The sequence below is a fragment of the Siniperca chuatsi genome, linkage group LG4 (genome assembly GCF_020085105.1).
Source record: "Siniperca chuatsi isolate FFG_IHB_CAS linkage group LG4, ASM2008510v1, whole genome shotgun sequence".
NCBI classification, from domain to species: domain Eukaryota; kingdom Metazoa; phylum Chordata; class Actinopteri; order Centrarchiformes; family Sinipercidae; genus Siniperca; species Siniperca chuatsi.
Genome location: NC_058045.1, coordinates 10,709,264 through 10,734,544, shown reverse-complemented (window position 1 = coordinate 10,734,544; position 25,281 = coordinate 10,709,264). Strand labels below are relative to the sequence as shown.

Here is a 25,281-nt window from a genome sequence, read left to right as displayed (position 1 = left end):
ATGACTTTTCCCAATGTGATTTTTCAAAGTGTTTTAATGTATTGTCTTCATAGCGGATGTGTTTGCCGTGGTAAATTCGAGGACTGCATATTAAGTTATCCACCTAAATGAGTTTTTTCTTTCATGTTCAATGAGCCTTTACTTTTTGCCACTTTTTTGCGGACGTCTTCATGCTGCTCCATGTGCATTGTGGTTGTGGCTCTTGTAAGGCTATGTGTAGAGAGCGGGGAGTGTTGGTGTTGTGCGTGTAGTGAGATCATGTGTGATACCACTGAGAGATGGCTGAGAGGTGATGCGACTGGCTGGCTGGCTGGACGCTCAGCCACAGAGAGCTGTGAGTAAGTGGGCCGTGGTTATAACGGGCACACAGGGCAGTCACAACAGAGTGCTGAATCCATTAGTCCCTCAGCAGGGTTTCAGCAGGTCATTAAGGTTCGATAAGATCCTGTGATATCCTGTTATACACTTTTCCTCTTCACCTAAATCTGATGATGCTACAGCCAGTAGATGCTGCAGGCAGGACGTTGTCTTTCCCTCAGAGCACAGGGTCCCATATGCTTGCATGAAGACTGAATGATAGTTTATGCCGCAGTAAGTATTCCTTTCAAAGGCTTTACAAGGCACTGGGGATTAAGAGACTGTAGTACACTCATCTCATTTGTGTCAGGGCTAGGAAAAGGGAGCACTCTAAATACATGCTGCATCAATAAGCCGTATGGGGTAGAGTGGAGACCAGGGCTCTCAGATGTGAGGGAGAAACATTGCACCTGCCCCAGTTGTTCTCCACCAACATGGCCGTCTGTGCAGCGGCTGCTTCACGAATGCAAGGGAATATTCCCTCGCTTCAAAGGTTTCCCCTGCTTTTTTCATCTCTGTGCTCCAGCCCACGGCCAGAACCACAGATTAATATTTCAAAACATGTTTCTTGCTTGCACCCCCTCCTCTCTCTGTGCCTCAGCTCCCTCCTTTGCCCCCAAGACCCCCCCCCAACATCATCTCTCACACACAGCCCATTCCCTGTTCACCACTTATTCTCCTCCATACGCCACCACACCTCCGCCTCCCCCAAACCCGCCTGCCTGCCTGCTTGCTTGTCGAAATGTGTGATATTTTACCATATCTCGTGTTTTGCTGCTCCAGTGCTCTCTTCAATCCAATCACCAGTGTGGTATGTTTTATGGATTAATAAGAAATGATCCTGGAAGGTCCAGTCAGGCAGTTGAGGAGCCAAAAGCAGAAGGATGAAGCAATGAAACGTAGGGGGAGAGGGGCAGGGTGCTGTCTGCAGTTGAATTTTAATGAGTACCAAGGGGAATATCCTTTTTTTTCCCTTGGGGTATCCTTCTGGTGCGTCGCTCTAAATCACTGTCACACAAACAAGGTATTTCCCATCATGCCTCTGGTTTGGCTTGGTAACTGTGTCATCCTGTGGCATGGGCGCTTTACCGGCACACCTGCTCTGCTATCCTAATTGAACAGATGATCTGCCAATTTGTCATGTTTATCTTCAGAGGCGTTCTGGCGTCAGTGCCCTGCTCTGCTCAGCCCCCTCAGAACACAGTGCAGATGTTAGCAGAGCTTTTTTTATGACAGATCTTGTAGTCATTACTGAATAATTCATCGCCGCATTCATGTCTTTAGATAGCATCTCCAGCATCTTGCTCTGCTTTTTGGCTCCCTCTCTTTTCTTGCTTCTCCAGCTCCTCACAAGGGAAAACTTTATTATTCTCTCCACTGACAGCAAAGTATAGCGGATAAAAGATAATTGCCTGGCTTGACTCAGCCATTGATATGAAAATAGGATTGAAATTATTCACTGTGGTTTAAAGGTTAGTTGAAGGTTATTATTCAGGAAAAGGCGTGGAGGAGAAGAGCCTCTATGTACAGCCTGGTGGCAGGCCTGACAAGACATTTCTGAAAGGCTAATATGCTGCGCATGCTGCAAAGGCCATTCAATGAATAAACTGAAAGAGTCTCCTGAGATCTTAACATTGCAGAAGTCAATTATTTAGCAGCAAATTATGCTCACTCTGTGCATAAACATGATATGCTCCAAAAAAGATTGTGAGCTTGATTTTCAGCACACTCCAGTATCTTTTATTCAGATTGTTGTTTGTCCTTTCATTCAGCCTTTCATGCATGGTGGAATGTAATATAAACACTATAATGAAGAGGGAGAGGGCTTGCTCAACCAGTTTAATGTATTCGATCCATTGCATGCTTATAGGCTTGTTATGGTTCAGATGGACTTTGAACACGGGCTTAATAAATCACCTCCGCCAGCAGCCGTCTGATGTTTCTGCTTAAGAGCCGCTCTGATGTCTGTGGTTGGCCGGTCACTATTTACGCCAGTTTCTATTACCATGGCAACAGGGGGATGGATGCAGGTAGTGTGCTGTAAACTGGAAGAAGTCATGGTGTGCTGTTTGATAGCAGCCATACAGCAGCAGACGGCTCCTTCGTCTATCTGTCTGCAGGCTGATTGTCATCTGCACATCTGCTTTTACACCAGTATGTTAAGGCTGCAGAGTAAATATTCACTCAAATTCATAATTTAAGTGATTCTTTACAAAGATTTACAGGCTTATTTTGTTTTCCTGTGTTGCCATGCATACTCAGTAAAATAAAACACATTAGATATTGTTGGATTTAAGCTCATGGCAAAGCCAATATGGTAGGAATCATAATGCTTCTCTCCTCACCCTCTAAAACTTCTTCTTAATTGTGTGTAAATCTTTACAGGAAAACAGATTTCTTGTTGTATATGTATTTACTGACAGCATATTAACAATAACGTGATGTAAAACAAAAAGTCCCTAATATATCACAATTCGTTTTCAGACATTTAAACCTTCATTTGCAGGTTCTCAGTCTGCATTGGTGATACTTTCATGTGAATACATCAAAGAGAAGTGAGATGAGAAGCAGAAATGATCACTCTCCTCCTCGGTGAAGGCTATGGTTCACACCTCCTCTTCACCTGTTTCCTCACTCTCTCGATCCTTTTTCTGTCCGTCGAGGTTCGGTGTCTTCATCCAAAGATGCAGGTGTGATCATTCACCCGTTGCTTGTTAGTCAAAACCAACCTCTTCTGCGCCTAAAATAGACAATTATGCAAATTTCCATCGTCAGAAACCCTTTCATTTTGCCATTCAGCTACACTGATCATTTCTAATAGAAATACATGAGTGCACATTCAGAAACACATTCTAAAAACAGGAGACCCAGAATTTCAGGAATGCGGCGTCTTGTTCCTCAGTTGGCTTTTATTTATCAGTGATCTGCCCCTTCTCTGATGTTCCTTCTGAAAATATTCTGACATATTTTGCCATCTGGTGCTATTCCTGCTCTTAACTGATTGAACCAAACCAATTTGGTAGCAGAAAACTGTAATGATTGGTTATTCAACTGTGTGTTAAAGGATTCAGTGATAAGGTCTCATACAAGTGTTTCCACTGGGGCATTCAGGGGCAGAGTCAGGCCTCCAGTGCTGATGATAGACAGCATGTCATCGATATCTGTCTGCTTTTGTTTCAGGCCTGTAGTAAAGATCACTGTATCTCCCTCTCTCCTTCCTTCAGTCCTCTCCTGCACTGTGCAAAGAAATTGGATCCTGTCCTTAAAGCTAAGCATTTCAGGATGAAGTTTTTCTGAAGCCCAAACTGCTCTTGTGATTACAGACAGATCGATACCTTGTGGTGTCCCCAGCCAGCTCACCCTGCTGGCACAGGAAATGATGCGATCCATGCGACACTGACATTGACAGGCCCCAGAGAGGCGACAGCTTCACTTACTAGAAAAATGCTCTCCATTAGCTCGGCTGGGTGGCTCTGCCCTGTCATTGTTATGCTAGCGAGGCTGTGACATTTGTGTTATGTGGACGGCAAATGCCTTTCTAATCATCTGCTTGCAGCACAATTTGAATTTTCATCAACTTTGATGGACAGCTCCTGAAGAATTATCATCAAGAAAATGAAATCTTCCCTGACCCTAAATGCCATGTCTGCTGCCACTCCCTGACGGTGTCCTACAGTGCCAGTGACAAAAGCTGTAGACAGTCGCACAGCATCTCCCTCCGGGCTGCTGCCCTTTAGCTGTTGTGTTGCAGCTCAGAGGTTAAACCTCATGACTTTTCTCATAGTTGTGGAGAGGCCTGGTGATTGGCCACGTCCTTTCTCAGACCATTCAACACACAGACCCTCTGCCCAGGAAGTGGTGCTTATATCCAAGTCAGAGAACAGCAGCACTTTAGGTCACATGTTTTTTTTTATGGCTGAGCCAGCGTCTCTTAAACCCAAGCACTTGTATTGACCCACATCCCATCTCTCTCCTCTCTCCCTCTCATCCCCCACTGTTTCCTTGTTTGAAACAATATAGCCTGCCTTTTGTTATTGATTCCAGAAGATCGGGCCCCGGTAAATGCTCCTTAGAGTCTAGTGTTATATTAAGCAATTGTTCCTACAGCAGATGACAGGGCTGGGAAGGTTTTGGCTGGCTCTATTAGGCCTGGTATTACCCGTGTGTTAATTGATTGGGCAGCAGAAGGAGGGAGGAATTAGCTGCACTGAGAATTCAAGGCTAAGCAGCTGAAAAATAAACACTGACTCAGAACACTCACTTACATAGTACGACACAATTGTTGTGGTCTAGCCAGCTAAATGTAGTCCTTTCATACAATTAATATGCCTCATCATTTGGTATTCATGAAAGCACAAGATAACAACAAGCATGACTGTGAATAGTCATTTAAATGATGCAAACCTGAGAGTCCTGCTCTTAGGGCAGATCCATTCCTACTCTGAATTTCGTTGGCATTAATGAAGCCTAACTTTATCCGGTTGGCCCTGCAGAGTGTATTTGCGAAAGTGTTTAAGCTGCACAGTCAGTAGCCAGACATTGTCAGCAGTACCAGGGCAGTATTGCATGGAGGGCTGTTTTATGGATGCCATCCGAAGTAAATGCTCCATTCATCCTGTCTGTCTGCACTGGCTTCCATTTCCTCCTCTGTCACATGCATGATTAAGACCAGCTTGAAGCATTTATCACAAGGCCAGAACATTGGGAGGGTTGCTGGAGCTCAAGCAAAAGGAAACAGATCCCACCTTGCTTTTTGTTTTTCTAACATCCAAATCTCTCTCACTTGACATATCACAGTGAAATCCCCCCTTGGTTCTCCTGTCAGAGCTCCACAATGATTCAGCATAAGCTTGATGTCTATGGAAGTGATGACATTATTTTGACAGCCATAATGCATTATGCATCTAATTCCATTAGCAGTGAGTGGTCATCACTTGTTTTCAATGAATTCAATGTGTGTGTGTGTGTGGGTGTGTTTTTATTTTGGTCAAGTGAATCGCATTAGAATCCATTTCCAATAACAGCATGTTCTGCTGCGGTTGCATTTCAGTAGAGAGGTAATTTGCTAATGGCATGGCCCTTATTAGAAAGCAATTATTATTAATTACCAGTGGGTGATACAAGAGCTGATTTAGTCCTTAAAGCCCACTGTTTTTCTGCCAGTGTGGCCAGTGTGTGTGCATATTTGTGTGTGTGTGTGTGTGTGTGTGTGTCCGTGCTGTCTTTCTCAGAGATGATTGCCAGCCCCACACCATCGCCCTCACCTCCCACTGGCCTGCTGCCAAGCGGCAACATTGTCATTATCCGTGTGCCAGAGGGCTGGGTAAATGTCATTATTGTAGCTTGTGGATTCCTCCAGGGAATCAACAGCTACCCGATTAATTTTTCTAACAGCCCGGGAAATATTTGTTGCATCACCAGCCCGGTTCATGGCAAACATCTATCGCTGCTATGCAATTAACGACATAGATCATTTACATAGACACAGAGCTAATTTTCATAATGTTCCCTTTATTATCAGAGGAAGAAATTAACCCAGGAATTTATTTACACACCCACTGCAAATGGTAACAGTGTGCTAATTGGCTGTTAGATGATTAATAAGCTTATAGCACATGCTAATGAATGGTGCACTCATTGTTTCAGAGGTGCTCCAGCACTGTGCTTGTGTTTTGGCAGCTTAATTAGACAGATAATTATGTACTTGTTGCTTTTGCTTTCAAGCAAATACCATCAAACATTAAAAAAGATTAAACTGGCTCGCATTGCTGTGAGCTCGTGTCAGTTCGCTAAGTTCTGTGTTGTTAAAAAAGGCCACGTTACGCCAAGGCTCTGATTTGTTAGCACCCAATTGTCTCTAAAGTCATACTGTGTTGTCTAAAGTATAGGCCACCATTCAGAAAACAGGTGCTGTTTAATGCATTAATCAATAGCAAATAATGAAGAAATTAGGGAATATAACAATAAATGAAACAGGTGTTCTTCTCATTATTGCATAATTATGTATGTAAAAAAGCTAAATCACTAAAACCACTTACATTTTAGCCTAAAATGCCTCTGCAAATTGCTGATAGCACTTGAAGGACCAGCTAGAGACATCTACCGCTCTAATCCCTAAAGCTTTTTCATTGTTTCACTTTGGTAATACAGTGATCATTTATTATTCATTGTGCTGTTGCACTTAAAAGACTGTGTCCACTCTTAAATTATGCCTCAGTTCTTTAGAGGGAATCATGAAGTGAAGACCAAACACTATCTTATGACAAGGCTGAGTTTGTCTCAGGAGACTGCTTTCATTGACTGTATAATACTGTTGTGTAACCATGTTGAACATGTTGTTTGTTCGCCGTCCTAACGCCTGTTGCAGGGGGAGGATGGTAAGAAAGCACAATTTTTTTTTCTGTTTAAAGATCTGTTTTCTCAAAACATAAAGCAGCACTTTATAGATAATTACTGCAGTTTGCAACTTTCCTTACATAAGACCCAATTTGGAGCAGCTCGGTCTTTACAGAGAATTCACTCTGTGGTTTTGTTCTGCTCTGTATAGAATAAAAGTCAGTGGTTGTCTGTGGTGGTGAATCCTCTGGGAACGCTGGCTATGAATATTTGATGTAAATCCTCCTTTTTATCACTGACATGGCTCAGAGCAGGAATCCTCATTGATCTGGTGTTATAATCACAGATTAAAAGAACTCTCCCCAAACAATTGCCTGATTAAAGCTCTGTTTATACGCTCTGCTCATGACCAAGTGAGATTCACACACAGGCATTGAAGAAAGTCCCCGTAGTATGAGCAGAGCTGCGAACACACAGCCTTTAATGTGGCTCCCACTGGCTATTGTGAACACCAAGTCTCTGGATCTGTTTCAACTCATTAGCTCCAAAACTTGGCCTGAATCTAACATGTCATGCTTATGAATCAAACCCACAGAGAGATGAGCTACAACAGAAACAAAAACTGACAGAAACATTTTCCAGGATATTCAACAGATTTGTTTCCTGTGGATCTTTTATGTTGTCTTTTTCATACAGTATACAAACTATTCAACTGATTATACAAGATATATTCTGTAAATTAGCTTCTCTTTCAGGTGCATGTACAATGCAGCTCCCAACCTTACATACATTTACAACTGCACAAACTGGGTTAATTTGTGATTTCTTTTCCTGCATCTAATGTCAGATTCAATTATAGCGTACATGTTTTCTGCTTTCTCTGATATATTACCGTTTGACCTTTTTACTTAAAGGTTTACTGGAATTCCAATCATGACTGCTGATTGAAGAAACTTAAATACTGGCTCCTCCGCTCTGCAGAGACAGATAAATACCTATGCTGCAAGCCAATGGTATTGCAATGGGCTCTTGGCCTCCTGTCAAACCTCCATTTGTGAGTTTAAATGATTGGTGAATTTCATCTTAATTACAACAAAGAAGAGCCAAGCCCAGAGTTCATTCTCATCTTGTTCGGTTTGCCAATTATGGATGTGGCTGGCAACGCAGTGGCTTCCACCTCTTATTTCTCAAACCCATATTGTCCCCAGAGCAGAGAAGATTGGTACGTGCCCCGCGCCCCACTGCTGTGCTCAAAATGAAGCAGATGAGATTTCTCTGTGTGCATGAAGACTGTTTCACCTAATATCAACTATGAGCCTGCCCCATGCATACTAATCATATGGATGTTCGTTCATACGAACTAGCTCTCACCTTCATTAGTGTCTAAAATGAAACAGTTTTTTTAAGTGATTGATATTCTAGAGAAGTTTACCAAGTCAGAGACTTCTGAGACTGATAATTGTGACAAAGCTGGACTCACTCGCCTCGCCTTCACAGGTCTGTCAGTACTGAAGAATAAGCTCACTATAGCACATTAATACAGAAATCAGTTATTTTTGCTTGCTTTCAGTTGCTGTAAAAGGGACTGTTAATTCATGTTTTCCCATATCAGATTAAATTTGCTTTCTTCATGCATGTGCTAAAGATAATCTGTTCCAGTGCTCAGAGTTATGATTATCCTGGTGGCAAGGACAGAAAGATAGAGAGGCTATAGCAGCCCCTAAGTAATTAAATTAGCCCTGAATGGCTAATTGGATCAATTTGGAAGGCAGACACTGTCAAGGATAAGAGTAATCATCTATGCAATAGCAATCTTTTATTGCTCAGACACGTCTTGTAAAAAAGACAAGGTGTGATCTCGAAGGTTAATGTAATTACTGTCCAATTCTCTCACTCACTGTGCACAATAACGCTAATTAATCTAAGATTTCTGGACTATAATGAAGCGCGACATGCCAGGTAATGCTGATTATAGTTTTTAGGACATGACTGAATACTCTCTGTTATTTCCTCATCCCAGGCTCGGCAATGATGCTGCAATTAGCCCACCCATTTCTCATACTTTTACAAGACTATTGACTTCAAAGCATTTGATCTACTGCAAAGTGAGTATATTTTGTTCTCATCTGCATGGCGTTTTAGTATGATAGTCATGCATTTTACTCCAATAAAGCAGTGATTTACATTTCATCCAAGGCGAGCTCTCTGGGCTCAGCGAAGTGTAAAGCAATGTAATGAGAGAGAGACTTGGCTTATGAACAGAGCATTCATATTCATTAGCAGCAGGCATTAACATATGATGCCCGTGACAGATCTCTGATGCATGTTTTATGAATGCAGTTAATGGCACGCTGACAGCACGGCAGGCCATAAAGGACCAGAGCAATCCACCAAATGAAAGCCACAGAGTAGTGGGACGATTATTGATTCTCCCCTGTGTCCTATTGATCTCTGACGTTTTCATCTGGCACAGAGCTGCTAATCTGCTGTGTATCAGAGAGACACCCACAGTGCAGCCCATTGACTCTGCTATCAATAGCCACAAAGCTGGATATCATTAAATCCTCATCACTTTGTTTCCCCCGGCCAGCCGCCACAGACGACTGAGCACTCTGCGTGACCTCTGAATAACCACTGTCCACTGGCTTGTTTATGGCCCCGGCCCCTGGTGTGTGACATTTACTGCCTCTTTTTTAATAGGCCAGTGTAACAGCTCTGCTGTACACCGAACTGATATTGACCACCGCCTCAAAGTGTGTGACTGGACATGTTTTTATCCCATCAAGTGAGCACATATACTCAACTCAGTACTTTATTTATATAGCACACAGTTGGTCCAAAGTGCTTTACAGCACATGCAGAGGAAAACAAAAGAAGGAAACAAACATGAGAAGAAAAATCAATATAATATAGTATAGTAGGTCACTCACCGTCAATGGAAAATACACTCCGGCTTTATCGGCGCACATGGGCTGTACCTTTCTATTTTTCATCAGGGCAAATGTTAGCCATAGATTACAAGCTTATTGAAAACTAGTCTACACATTCTACAGAATTTGGGTAAATTTAAAGGGGCACTCCACTGATTTTACACGTCAAGGTCATCTGGAGGGAGCGCTCCAGCATGAGCAAATAACCCAGATGATGTCATTGTGATGTCATTGGGGTTATCTCTACTTGGGCTTGGAGGCAAATTTATAACAGACAGCCTGTGTTTCAAACTGGAGGTGTGGAGTTCGAAAGACAGGCAGGCAGGGAGGGCCAGTGAAAGATACCGTCAAGTTGAAGTCAAGTTGAATTTTGGGAAATAACCCAAACTAGGGGAGATAAGTATCTTGCCTCCGCTGCTTCGATTTTGACCATTCTTTCTGTCTTCCACAAGCCCTCCAACTTTATGGAAGTGACATACTAAATAGCTGGAGTCACCCTTTAACATGATGAGTAACCTTTAACATATAAACAGGAAAATGATGATTCTTTCTTGCTGGCTTACTTGAGTATGATAAGCATGAATATGTCAGAGGTCAGAGCATGATGATACGCATCATCATTGTTTCCAAACTGCAGTTACCAGGGTGACGGTGGTTTCTAAAAGGACAGAGGAGAGACTCATCAACAGAGCGACACCAATGAGAAACATATTTCAGTGCTGACAGTACAGGAGGAGCTACCCTCCCCCAGAGAGTGGGACACCAGGGGGCAACGACGGGTGACATGGGGATCGATGGTGCTTAAGGTGTAGGGGTGACAAGGACAGGTGCAGGGGAGCGCCGTACCACGCTCCTTTAGAGATGGAGGCTCCCTGCTGAGAGCAGACAGCATGATAAACAGCTTCAGCTCTGATAATAGTCTGGCTGATCAATAGCCTGTCCGCCCACTGTCCCTAAGGGACGAGCAGGAGCAGCAGCCACGACAGCTGACCCCCAGGTCCTGTGTGTGAGGCGGGGGAGGAAGGTCTGGGAGAAAACTGAATCAGATGGAGCATCACATTGCCCTCTTGACCTTTCTGCCTAACCTTATCTTCATAGTGTAATAGAATCAACCAAGCATATCCAATTAGTATCTGCATGTCGTTCACTTAAACTCTAATGGTTTATTCATAGTAGTACAGAGGAGACATTTTCACATCCTCCCCTGTCATTCTCACGGACAGTACTTCCAGCTCCCTCCATCCTGCACTCCTCTTCCCTTTGGGGAATTCATCCCAATGAGCCCAGGGTGTAGGGGTGGGTGATTGCTACTCTTACCTATTAGAACTAGAGCTGAAAGTCGATCAGTCGATTAGATGATCTAGAGAACAATAATCTGCAACTACTAATAACTGATTAATTGTGTCATTTTAATTGTCATTTTTTTAAGCAACAATACCAATTGCAGTCTTCAAATGTGAGGTTTTGCTGCTTTTGTGATGGTAAATTAAATACCTTTTGGGTTTTGGGCTGTTGGTTGGATAAAGCAACACATTTTGAAGATGCCGTTTGTGTTCTGGGAAATTATAATGGGGATTTGTTTTCTATTTTCTGACATTTTATAGGCAAAAATAAATTAATCATCAGATTAATTGATAATGAAAATAATTGTTAGTTGCAGCCCTAATTAGAACTGATATATAGGACAGAAACACATGGCATGTAGAGGCACTGATGACAATATTAAGATAAATTGTGGATAGCACTGCTGTGTTACCATTGCTAAATACAAATTTCTACAGTAATGGAAAGTAAGTACTTATGTACTGAACTTAAGTACAATTTTGAGGTACTTTCCATTTTGTTTAACTTTACACTGTATATATATGTACTTTTTCCTCCACAGCATTGTTACTTTGCATATTCCACATGAACTACTGTCTTTCTACCGATAGTTCCTACATGAAACTGCTCACAACAAGGTCAGTGGATTTTCTTGAGGGTCATGATTTCTGGAAAGAGACATTGCTGTTTAGTTTTTCAAATGTTTTTTTTTTTGGCGCTTTGAGTGCCACAAGCGTGGCGCCATATGGTCCCATTATATTAAAAAAAATGCAGACATCTCTACAGCTGTTATCTTTAAAACTCAGCAACTCACACCAAAACAATCTAGATGGATAAATAGCACTACAGGTAAGACAGAAAATATGTATTTTTGATTTTGGGGTGAACTGTCCCTTAAGTATATTTTACTCATAATACAATACTTCAGTATAATTTTGGATACAGGACTTTTGTGGCATTGTTACTTTTTTAAGTAAAACACATGAATACTTCTTTCACGAACGGCTTTACTTTATACTTTAACAAACTATTTTCACTCATAGTGTCCAGTCAAGGTGCTTTGCATTGTAAACTATTAAGCAGTAGTTGTTTGTTTGATTACAGATAGTCTTTGAGAGTCCTCGCTGTGCCTGTGAGGGAATCTGAGGGATTAGTCCCACAGTGCAACAATGAGAGATTACAGAAAAAATATCAGAGACTGGAGCAGTGGATGCACTGGGTGTCTGACAACCTTCGACCTATTGAGGTTGAAATACAACCACTTCAATCACTAAAACACTGATCTGAGCCAAGATTTTCAAGACACTATTGAATTTCAGAAATCAACTAAGCCACATAGCTCCTTATGTGGCTTAGTGGCATTGTAGTCAAACATGAAAATGTCCCCGTCTGTTGCACAGAAACACAATTACATATCCAGTTTTATATTCATCATTCATTTTGTTTGTCTGAGTACAAATAAATAAACTGTGCTAGTTTGCCTAATTAATTTATTGTCACAATGAAAAGGAGCATAAACATATTTTGTTTCATGCAAGAACTTGATAAGTGTATAAACTCGTAAAAAATTGCACGTCTTTGGATAAAAGCAAGCATTTGAAAGTAGAAGAGGAAGCAATAGTGTTTCAGCAAGTGGTTGCAGCACTGTATCAGTAGGCAGATGTGGAAAAACAACACGAAGTGAGACACACATGCACGCGCACACACTCACACACACTAGTGTTGTCACTCACTGAGTCAAGACCACATGTCTGCTCTGAAGTCCTTTCTTCTCAACGTGCCTGCGTTATCTCAGAGCTACAGTTGTGGCTTCAATGGCGGTGAGACATCCTGACTTGGAAAGTAAGACTCCATATCTTGAGCAACCCCACAAGCCATAAACCACAGGCAGCAGCTTCTGCAGCCCAGCTTGCTGTGACTTCAAACACTAACAAGCTGGAATAACATTTTGCTTGGGGTGGCTTCCCTTGACAGAACCCAGCTGCTGGCAAGCTGATGGAAGGAAGACAAGATTTATTACAGCCCTTGTCGCATTTGGATAAAACCTAACCACACTGTATAGAAACTGTGGGATCACAGAATGTGTCATTACAGCTTCTTTCTCTGTAGATCAGTGCAAGCTCTGGGGTGGAATCAATCCATTGGAAAATCAATTTCCATGTCTGAGCTCGTGTCCTGCTGTCAGTGGTTCTTGAAAGCTGTGTGTGGAATTAAATTGACATTTGAGGTTGATGGTGAATTGCTTTAAAACCTGCTTCAATTTAAATGATACTAAAAAGCCATAATAAAACGCTCTAGCGTCAGCATTCAAAATTGGACAAAAAAATGCAGTAGAGCTGAATCGTCACACTGTGAGATAAACTTCCTACATAGTTTCCATTCACGGTTTGTTAAGATCTGTTTTACACTATGTTGAGTGTCATGCTATTTCATAACAGGAAATGTGAGGTGATGATGAACTAACAATCTGACCCAAAAACACCCTCTCTGTCGGAACTACAGGAGTACAGATGGGATGACAAAGTGCAGATATGGGGGAGTCTGGATTTGAAAAATGTATACATACTGGCCCGAGGACAGCAATAAATTGTCTCAGCTGAATCACCCTCTTAGAAATGAATGTTAAATACACAAAAAGGATACTTAACTTATCTTAACAAGTCTGTACAGTGCTGTCACAGTTCACAGTGTTACTTCATACCTGTGAGACAAGGAAGTGAAAACGCAAGTGAGCAAACGCAGTTGCACCACAGAAAAACAAGACGTGGGTGGAAAGTATATGAGGAGATTATCAGTCACAAGAGGTGTTTGTGAACTGTCATCACTGCTGTTGAAAGGTCAAGTAGTGTGTGTGTGTGTGTGTGTGTGTGTGTGTGTGTGTGTGTGTGTGTGTGTGGGTATGTAAATCTATCACCGATGCACCAACAGACAAACAGCTCAGGGCTGGGAGATGATATGACACTCTAACCCTGCGTCCATATTGTTTACTACGCTTGATCTGTTTTACCTTCTCTCACCATGACTTCAATGTGTAATTCAATACAGCAGTGGTTCAAATTACATTAGAGGCTGTAGCTGCACATGTCTAGTTTAAACAGCAAACTGGCTTGTTTTAATGATTTTAATGAAATTATAATTGGGTGGTTTGTTTAAAACGTAACATCAGGAGTTGATTGTTGCAGGATACGTGTTGTTTATCCTCCTGAGAAATGGAGATGAGTAGACGCTAAGACCACCCACCTCGACTCGAATATGAGGTAGACTGTGGCCGCAAAAGCAACAAGCCCTCTCTAACCAGATAAATCTCTGCTTTCATGAACCACATGAGAAGGGTCTACATCTGCAGAACATTTCAGACAACGTTTGGACTTAGTGCAACTTACAATTTAAAAATCAGAGAGCTGTGAAGAGGTGGAAATTAGGGATTTGGGTCTGTATGATGGAAAGTTGTGTGGTTACAAAAACAGATTGAGTGAAGGACAGTTATTCATCTGAGCTGGGTGGATTAAACAGTACACATACCTGCCACAGCCCCCTGTCTTTCCTCTGTCTGTCTGTCTGTGTCACTCTACAACAATCTTAACAGCTCTGGAAGACTAAAGCCAAATTGCAGTGTATGACTTTAGACAGAGCTTGTCTTTTTTGTCAATAACACACATCTATGCAGTGTGTTGGGGATGAATCATCATCCGTAAGTCTCTCAGACAGGCGAAATGAAGTTAAGAAATGGAAGTTGATGATGGTGCCTTTTTCTTTCCACATTAGTTTGATTTATAACTGCAAGTCAGGCTGCATTGCACTAAAAATAACAAAGGAGCAGAAGCAGCACTCGTGGTTCTGTGATTGTATTGATTTTGATAGCTGGCCCTAGTGTTTGTGTGGCTTGGGGCGTATTTTATCGAGAGCAGTAAAATAACAAAGGAGATGGGCTGGAAGTTCTCTATGTATACCAATCAGAATTTATAAATTGCTCCATTACCTTTATTTCCCTTGGTTACTCTGGGAACATTAGCAATTATTCTCTCATGGGCTTGGCTCATAAAACTAATAATCTGGTGATTTAGTGCCTCGTGGCACAGTGCACCCAGTCTAGTCCACTCTAATCCATTCATCTTGCCACCTATTAGTTTTATTTTGGAGGGACAAATTGCTTTCCAAGAGAAAATGGGTCAATAGGTGTCCTCTATTAGAAACTGCTAACAATGTAACTGTTTTTTTTTCTGTGCATATGTGTTTGGTAGAGTGGCGCAGGCTGATTATCATTCCATTTGCATTCTGTGAGGTTGCCTCAATTATCTTTCTTGGGCTGCATGACAAATTGCAAATAGCCAAGGTTATATATGCAATACTTAATTTATTCCGTATTTGCGTCTGTGCAAGTGTGTGTGTGCATGCTTGTATGTGTACGTGTACATCTACGTGTGCTGCAAAATGAAGTCAACGTTGTTCTATTTCCTTTATTTATTTATTTATTTAGTTTTGGTGTGTGATCATGGAGATGGATGTCAGGGCCTGTGAGCTGAGAGGACCTCTGCTGCATGGTGGCTCCATCCCACTGTACCATTAGCAGCTCCCCAGGGAGAGAGAGAGACCTGGAATCTGGAGAGACAGACCCAGATTAGCTCATAAATCACTGCCCTGGGGACCGAGGCAAAACAGTGACATCATCACTCTGAGACCTTCTGTCCTGGGATCCGGCTGACGGTGCAGTCCAGCAACAGTCGCTTTCAGCTGATATGAGTTGGCAACAGACTGCGGTACAACACATTCCTCCCAAAACTGCCAGGGTTATTTAACAGCTGTATCACCTTAATAGGTTTAAAAGTTAAAGTTTCTTTTTCTTTTTCCATGTAGAAATAAACCAGTCGTACATTTAAGTATGCATGAAAAACATTAGATACTAGATATGCTTGTTTGTGATCGATGGTAACACACAAGCATACATTCTTATGCTGTCACACTACAAATGCTACAGTGTTTCTGCTGCTACTTGGTGGCTGCCGCTGGCTGTGAAGTAGCTGTTTGTGAGGCCCAGTGTATAGTCAGATCTGTAATAAGGCCTGTGGATCCCTCCCTCCCTCCACACACACTCAGAGGTCTGTGGTCACACAGCTGGCCCCGTCTGGCCAACCACTCCAACCTCACCACTTCCCCTCTCTGGGTGGGATGACAGACGCAGGGAGCAGGGAAAGAAGAAGAAAGGGGGGTGGCCTTCCATTGGTCGCTCCCCAGATGTGGCCTGTCTGTCTGGAATGTGCTGTACGTACAGTAGACGGATAGAGAGACATTTAGACAAACAGGGAGGGTGTGTTTATGTATCCTAAAATGAACCTCTCACAGTCACATGGCACCTTTGTGGCCCCTTGACCGCAGAGGGCCTATACCACGTCAGCTGCTCGGTTCTTCTCCTGTCAGGACACACACGGTCACACAGCTGTAATACAGATGTTTATCCAAAGTGAGGCATGCTGTCCACTAATATCACTATCACTGCGCACAGTGTGCAGCTGACAGTGAAAACAAATGCTATGGGGTGAACGTTTTGGATTAAATGGAAGTTGACAGTTTTAATTCTGGTTCCTTTGGGGACTCACTTTAACTGGCTGAGAGGAGCCGTCTCCCACAGTACACTCCTGCTTTGTTAGTCCGTGAAGGGTGGAGGGGATGCATTTGTCGCATGAGGGGAGTCATCATGGTCCCACAGCGACCGGCCTCTGTCCCCAACAGGCTCTGCTGATGTAATCTGCCAGACTAAAACTTGCATTTACACAGGATCCACAGATGAGATAAGAGGCCCCAAGGCCGGCTTATCTGCTGCTATCAGAGGAGAGGAGCCGAGCCAACTTTCCTTCTCCTTCTCCCCCTGTGTCCTACAGGCCTGTTGCTCTGTCAGACTACAGCAGATTTGTGTAATGACATCAGAGAGAGACTGAGGCCTGGCGACAGTGGCCCAAAGGCGCCCGAATCGTAAACCTAATTGGTGGCTGTCGCAAGTTAACTACATAGCAAATTTCCACATTCTCCCGGCGCTGCTTTAGTATTTGAATGGCTGTGAGATGGGAATAGCTATTTTAAACAGCTTGTATCATTTGTAAGCAGCTTCTGTATGGGGGTGCACTGTTGTGCAGAGGTATTTATAAAGATTATTTTAAGTATTTCTGTACCTTTATTTCTTCATCGGTACGATCTATAGCCTTTGCTCAGCTTGTTGCATGGTTAACTTTGCCTTGTAGTGAGGTTTGGGGAACATGAGGAAAGGTAACTAGGACATAATGAGGGAAATGATGTGCACATTTATGAAGGATCTTTGACTTCTTTGCCTAAGGAGCCATTATAATGATGTGTAGGCTGCCTTGGTTACACAGCCATAGTCATTGCACGCAACCACAGTACCTCTGCCGGAGGCACCCACTACCCCACCACATTCAAAAATACTGCGTTTGGCCCAGCCAATCGGCTGGCTCCACAGCCCAGGGTTAAGCGGCTTCCCGACCTCAAAGCAAGGGGTCAGTGTGGAGGAAAAACATCACACAAGAGCCACAATTGCAGCCCTCAAACATGAAAAGTCTCTTTTTATTTTTGACAGGCTTCCCACTTTTAATGGCCAGGTCTATGTGCTGCATAAACAAACAGTGAGGCTTGGTCTGCGCAGGCAGCCAACAGCAGTGGCTTTGGTGGTGAGCTGGATTACAGGCTACGATGGAGCTGTGGTTAAAATGGCACACACTGAGCTCCACTCAGACTCTGTGACAGTCAATCGAGCTCTCTCCCACTTTCTAACAGCTCAGTGGTGGCTGCAACATTTCCAGATGTCAGAGCTGTGGCTTCTACAGGAGCCAATCCACACTGTAGGCTCAGTTAGGTGTAAAATATTTTCTGCATCTGCTGTTTAATATAAACTCTGTTTCTTTAGGCACTTGATAGACTATTGTATATACATTATGTTTAAATCTTACACCACATATCACTGTTTTTTTCTGTAGGAGTAGCTATATTGTTAATCTTTTGCTTTAAAAGAAAGCATCCTGTTTTTGTTTAAGTTAGCTAGGATTTGTATCATTGTATAAAATTTAAATGCAAAGTCAGGAGTTCCCTGTATATAATAAAGTTATATCTAATTCCCCTTGTCACATATAGCTCCTGTGTGTGTTAATGTTTGTGCTACTGCTGCTCTGATGGATCTGCCTGTGTTTTCTCCTCCCATTCCTGCTGCAGCGCCTCCTCTTTCCAACACTGCTAATGACAGTAAGTTTAATTAGTGCCAGCAGCAGCCCCCCAACTAACTGTAACTTCATTAACCGCTGTCAACAGGCCAAGCAACACTACACATAAACACAACATTATGACTCTGCCTTATCTTTTGTCTCCTCCCTGCTCCAGAAGCCCACATTATCTCTATCTCTTTCTCTACATATATAAATCCCACACCATAATGAGGGTCCTCTAGTTGGGATGGATGGGAAGCTGTAAGGTCATTTTTCACTCCCTGCACAGACTGAAGCAGCTAAAGCATGCAAAACTCAGGCTTTTGTTTTAGTTTCCCATTAAAATATGGAAACTGCTGTGATGTGGTGTGTGTTTCATGTGGAAAATCCAGCATTTTGTGGTTATTATCTAAACAATAAACGGGATGGTTCATATCAAATGAGTCTTAATCATGAGAAGGTAAATTGGAGTTAATCGGGCTATTGGATACATGGTGGAACCAATGTGAAATCCATCAAATATTGATTTATTCTCCGACCCATAAATCTAAAACATATCACCATTTACAGCTCACATCAAAATGCATTGATTAACCCCTGCACAATCTTTAGCAACAAGATCAATTTTCCCTTATAAGGATCTGTGATGTTCGATGTAGGTTTAAGCATCCCTAACACTGGTTCTGGCAGATTGTTAGTAACATTGTGCCAGTAAATCCAATCTTAGCCCACAGAAGAGTGATTTATGTGACTGCAGAGGGTAAGCTTTCATGACTTCACTCTCTTTTCTGGAGAGCTGTATATACGACATGCAAATGTGATCATTTGCCTGGTCAATTATCCTCCATCCTTCCTCTCTTTGGCTGGTACTGTGCAGTGTTTCAGCACTGTTTGGCTGCTGATAGAGAGATAACCCTAAGCCTTGTTAGATTCCTAACAGGCGCGGCTTGTCAGTCTGTGGTTCTGAAACCTCCCTAATCAAAAAATCTTTTGGAGCGAGCCAGTGGATTCTGCTGGGGTGAGCGTCATGAAAGCCTTTCATGTTCCCTGGCTAAAGGGAGAGAGAGGGAAGGGAAGAAAGCTTTAGCAGGTACACTATGCTCTTTGTTTACCCTTTCTCTTACCAATCTGGTGCACAGATGGCCAACAATTATTTCTCTGTGTGCGCATTGCTGCTGGCGAGCCACCAGCTTTTCAGAGATTGGTGTAATCTTTTATTATTTATGATTGTCTGGGATTTTTGGATCAAGATTGAACACAATCTGTTGAATAACTGAGAGGAGCAGGAGGCAGCAGAGTGGAATGAAATGCAAACAAAGAGAGTGGAAATGGAGAAGTCAGGCCATCCATAATGAAGATGTGATGCTCACTGTTAGGAGAACTGCTCCTGAATCCAGCACACTTTAATCCCATTAACACTGACTAAATATACCATTTGTTTTAAGCTTGCCAGTGGTGGTGTTTATGCTAATAGCCTGGTTGCTCTAGGCGATTTCAGAAGACTTTTGGAGGGCACCGGCTAATAATTAGATTTAATAAGGAAGTCAATTTCTATCCTCATTTGAAATAAAAATAAGAGGCTTAGCCTCTCATAGGACAGGCATTAATTTGTTGATTTGGTCTCGCTTTCTGTCTCAGGGCTTCTGTCTCTATAATTCTTTAACCCTTTTGTGTCCTTGTTTAGGGGACAAAAATACACTGATAGCAATATGCGGGGGACCATATACACCTAAAAGATCAATCACTGCGATCATATGCGCAGAGGCTACTGATTCCCAAACTACTTACTGATATGAAGGCTACTGAATGGTGAACAGTTGTGGAACGTAACTAAGTACATTTACTCAAGGACCATAGTACAAATTTGAGGTACTTGTACTCTCCTTGAGTATTTCTGCTACTACTGTAGATTTGACTCCTCTACATTTGAGTGCCAGCTGAAGTTACTTTTCATATTAAGATTACATACAGAGAGGGCTATTCGCGTTTTTCGTGAGTTTCACGGCCACTGTAGTTATTTCTACATGCTTGGAAGGGGAGGGTGATGTGAGCGGTATTCAAATGATTGCAAACTGCAGTTTCACCGCTAGATGCCACTCAATCCTGCACAGAATTTAAATGCAAAGTCAGATGTTCAGGAGTCAGCAGACCCGCTCCCTATTTGGATAAAAAGGGCTTATTCTAAGGTGATGAAAACACTGCGATAATTATTTGCAGGTGATTATACACTAATGAAAACATACTTATTAATATTTCTGCTAATAGCTCCTCCTAAATGTTACATACCTGACCTCTAAAGCATCAAAGTAAAAGTACTTGTTCTGCAGAAAAATGGCTCCTGTGACTCATATATTTTTATATATGACTGTTATATAATTAATATTGATGCATCAATGCACATGTAGCATTTTACTGTTGTGTCTGGTCATGGTGGAGTTGATTTTAACTACTTTATATATATCGTAGAAAAGGTTTCAGTCGTAGTCATCTGGACACTGTTTTCAGAATCAAGACGTTTCGGCTCCCATCCGGAAGTCATTCTCAATTGTGAAAAAATTGGACGGGAACTGGAAATTTAAGCCACAGTAGCTTAAATTTCCAGTTCCCGTCCAAACGTCTTGATTCTGAAAACAGTGTCCAGATGACTACGACTGAAACCTTTTCTACGATAGAACACTCCTGGACGAATGAGGGACTACACCGTCTTACTTTATATATATACAGTTTGGTAGTTTAGTCCAGTGGTTCCCAACCTAGGGGTAGGGCCCTTCAAAGGCTCACAACATAGGGGCCATGAGAGCCCCAACTAAACACCGCTTTTCACAAGCCAAAAAGGTTTTTATCTTTAACAATGCATTGTATTTTATAAACTTAACAAATATTGTTTTCATGTTAACTCTTAATCTGAAAAGTAACTAAAGCTGTCAAATAAATATAATGGAGTAAAAAGTAAAAACTTTCCCTCTGAAATGTAGCGGCGTAACATAAAATGCATATACTCAAGTAAGTAACTCAAAATTGTACTTACAGTACTTGAGTAGATGTACTTAGTTACTTTTCACCATTGCTCAAGTAAAGGATTTGAACAGTTCCTCCACCACTGATGGTGAATTGATGTATTGTGGTGTAGATGTGGAGTCGATATATGCTACAGTATATAGGTGCTACTGTTCTGACCTGCCGTGTACAGCAGAGCTAATCATCCTGGTCGATCGCTGGGCTCTGCTCTGCCAGGCTCATGAGCTGGGGTTCCAGCTGGAGGAGCTCTCTGATCTGCTGTCAGACAGCAGGCTCACTTTCCCCTGCACTGATAACTTCCTCAGCTCTCTATTATTCTTCTCTACCCAGTCAAGCTTTTTCCTCCCCATCCCCTCGCACTGTCTCTCTTTTTCAACTTAATAATGGAATCAGGTGCCCCTCCAGAGCAAGCAGCAATGCTGGCTGCTGGTGAAGGAATCATTTTCAGGGAGCATGTGTCTGTCAGCAGGTATAGGAGCACTTGTGGAGTCAATTTAGCATGGAGGAGAGGAGCTATATTATTGTGTGCCAGGGAATATGAAATGCTCCTCAGTGAGGCAGAAGTGGTAAAATGCAGTATATGAGGACAGCGGACTCGTGAGGGGATTTCTGAGATACTGCACAGATCACATTGTCATTATGGAGCTAGTTAAAGGGCTCTACCATTCATTACACTCTTTTATAAATTAATCTCAGCATTGACATCTGCAAAGTTGCTTCAGCACATTTCTCACCATTGAGGTTTTGCCTTGCTGTTGCATCTCTGTTTGATGAAAGTGAAGATAATGTTCACCCTCATTAGACTCTTAGCCAAACAATTCACAGACTCTGACCTCTGTATAATTGCACTTTTCTTGCAATGGGCTGTCACCTTGACAACATATTTTCCTTTGAGACAGTCATGTGAAGTCATTCCCATGCCATGTGAATGTAATCATGAACCATAACTGAATTTAGGCCTAAAGAATCTTTTTAATCACATTAGCCATTTAGCAAACTAGATTAGAGGAACAAAATCTTTGTTGAGCAGCTCAAGGTCTTCTCAATCAACTGGTACCGCTTGATCCTCTGATCACTTTAATGTTTCATAGTATTTGTGTCCTGAATTATGGAGCACGTCCAGAAAGGGCGGGTATAATTCAATATGCAGACTAGCTGTGAGCCTCTAGCCTGTAACTAGCTGTAATCTGCAGTTTGTTGTCAAAATATGCTATGCATTTCCTGAACCGAGGGTCTGTTTAACGAGCTCTCACTATGGCAACTCTGATTCTTGATTATGCAGTGTGAAGAGTTTGAGTGAAAAATGTTTAGAAAGGCTACTGTGCGCCGCCATCACCTCTCTGAAAGTCGGAGGCTGAATTTAAGTGGATAGGAATATAACTGGCAGCCCTCCAGCTCTGCGGGTGGTGGAAACAGCACAATAACAACATAACAAGACAACAACTTTGTGTACGAGGATGAGGCTGTATGAGGAAGAGGTGTTTGTGTATCATCTGCGTGAGTCCTGCTGGTTCAGCACTGAGACATGTTACAGATTGAACACAGAACAGAACTTCTGAGGCTTTCTGTGTTATAGCTACACTGTGTATCGGCATATTTATATTTATATTCTTTATATTTTTCTACTTACTTTGTTTATTGTGTGCACCATAATATCAAAGCAAATTCCTTGTGTGTGTAAACCTACTTGGCAATAAAGCTGATTCTGCCCCGTAGACTCAAGTTGTAAACACGCACAGAAATGAATATTATGAACAGTATTGTGAATTCAAACACTGTGATTTATATGGCTAAACTCTAATTGAAAGCTGAGAACGTCATGGTTGCTAGTAACATGGATAGGTTAACAAACAGCCAATAAATGCTCAATGCCCTTTTTTTAATTCTCATGTCAACCTTCTGGATGGTAACAGTATGCTGTCGATTTAATCAACTTTTTGACAGGTGTGTCAGATGAATATTCAAAGTTGTGGTTTGGTTTAACTTTTCATCATTACTTTAGTATGTATGTTAGCATGTTAAAGCACTGACTGAGGCGTTTCTCTATAAACGAAATGATGTTGTCTTTGAATACATTTGAATGTGACAGACTGGAAGCTTGCATCACATATAGCCACAAAGGAGAAGAAGGGAAGGGAAATATTAACACATAATAATCTTGGCAGATGAACTAAGAGTACATATTTTTTATGTAATACTTTGCAGACAATGTATCTAATTGTAGTGTGTGATAATCTAACTGGCAGAATGCAATTAACTTTGAATTGTAACAGTGGAACATAGAATATGTTGTGGAAAGGAAAATGAACCATTTTGGTACATTTTTGAGGCATAAAACCGTTTTGCTGCTATGGCGAGAAATTGGTGTAAAGCTGATCCTCCAGGAAGAGAGCAATGGTTTAACATTGTTCAGGAAATTCTATTTGAAGAAAAAGGTTTTCGAGAGTTAAAGGAAATATTTCTGACAGAAATTGGGAAAAGTGGATGCCAAACATGTAACTTAACTGTTGTTGTTGTTTCCAGAATCGAAAACACAATAAAAGCTAAAGTATAAAAAAGAGAGTTCTCTTTGCAAATGTTTTGATTTGAAACATTAACCCATGTTCACCTGAGTTTTACCTCTAGTTGATCTTAAAGGGAAATCACGCATAAAGCAAACTCTACCTTGCATTATATTTCTACTTAGATTTATCAGGGTGGGAGTGTTGATAGCAGAGAATATTAATTTCTTCATGTCTGCATTTTTCTCCTTTGATAAAGACTTTCATCCTGTTTTCATTGATTACTGTCTGATGAGTCATCCTGGTTATACAGTGCAGCAATTCATCTTTCCACCACACACTGTGGGCCCTTTGTTGCATGGAATTTCTGCCTCCTGTCTGGGAATGACATGGCTGCGATACACAGCATGTGTGTGTTTGTTTGTGAATGTGCAGTATGTCTCTGTGCATCTCCATATAAACAGCACGCCAGTACCCTGAAGTGTAAGTCACCGCATTAGAAACCCAGCCTTTGCAGTAACAGGGTCCTCATTTTCTGCTTCATGAACAGGAAAGTAAGCCTGCATGAGGGAGGAAAATGGCCAAGTCATTTATTAATTGCAATTCACATTAATGAGCCAATACTGTGTAATCTCCAGATTCATCCAATATAGGTTCGTGATAAATAGTTCCACCACATCTTTGATCTTTGCCTTGTTCTGCGACTGCAAAACCATGATTTCCAACAGTACCTTAGTGGAGTAATACCAATTTTTCCACAGAAATGCATGCAGAGTGTGACAGTAAAGCTACCTTTGGACAATAAGCCCCACAGTAATTGTTGTAGAAGAAGCAAAATAATTGTTCACTAGCTATATCTGAGCTTTGTGGAGTTGCTCCTCAGTCCAAAGTGGCAGGAGTGAGGACAATCCATGCTCTGTCAAGAATTAGAGCCACCTCTGCAAATAGGCCAGTGTGTAATGCCTGAGGGTGGGAGTTTCACCGAGGCTGGGGTTTCCGTGTAAATAAACAGTGTGGGGGTCTCAGTGGGTGGAGGGCCCCCTCTCCCTGGGGTTTGGCCCGGCCTTTTGTTGCCTTTAATCCAAGCACTCTCATTTGAAAAGCACGAGGGGGTGCCTGGCTGAGATTAGCCTGCCAGCTCTTGTGTGTGCTTGAGTTTCTTACAGACTGCCTCCATACTTTTGGAAATAACACAGTCATCCCACATCCTCAAAGTGGCCGACAAGAATGACAAGTAAGACGACTGCTGGGCAATCTCAGACCTTAACATGACAAAATAACCTTAGCATTCCCAAAAAGCTACTGCTATACTCAGTGTGAAACTTAGCTGGTTGTTTAGTCACTTCATAGCCTACTGACCAGACTTATGTCATTAATTTAAATTTGCTTTATCTGCAGGATCCATAAGTAAATTCAGTATAAGATTGCATTTTATACATGTGTAAAGACTCCACATGTCAGAATCAGAGTCAGCTTTATTGGCTATATGTGTACACCTATTTTATACAGTCTATGGTGTACACATACAAGGAATCCGGTTTCCAAGAACAATTTACAGGAAGATAGAAATAGACATACAGCTAAGGACAAGGACAACAAAGCTGAACAAAG

The 25,281-nt window shown here is 41.9% G+C and overlaps 1 long non-coding RNA gene across 1 annotated transcript; it reads right to left on the bottom strand.

The window, feature by feature from the left end:
* Nucleotides 1-2,816: 2,816 nt before the first annotated feature.
* Nucleotides 2,817-13,342, bottom strand: LOC122875450. The gene is made up of 3 exons (XR_006377824.1): nucleotides 13,039-13,342; nucleotides 12,680-12,938; nucleotides 2,817-3,097 (listed from the first exon to the last, which is right to left on the bottom strand). It is a non-coding gene; the product is annotated as an uncharacterized LOC122875450 (long non-coding RNA).
* Nucleotides 13,343-25,281: the final 11,939 nt, after the last annotated feature.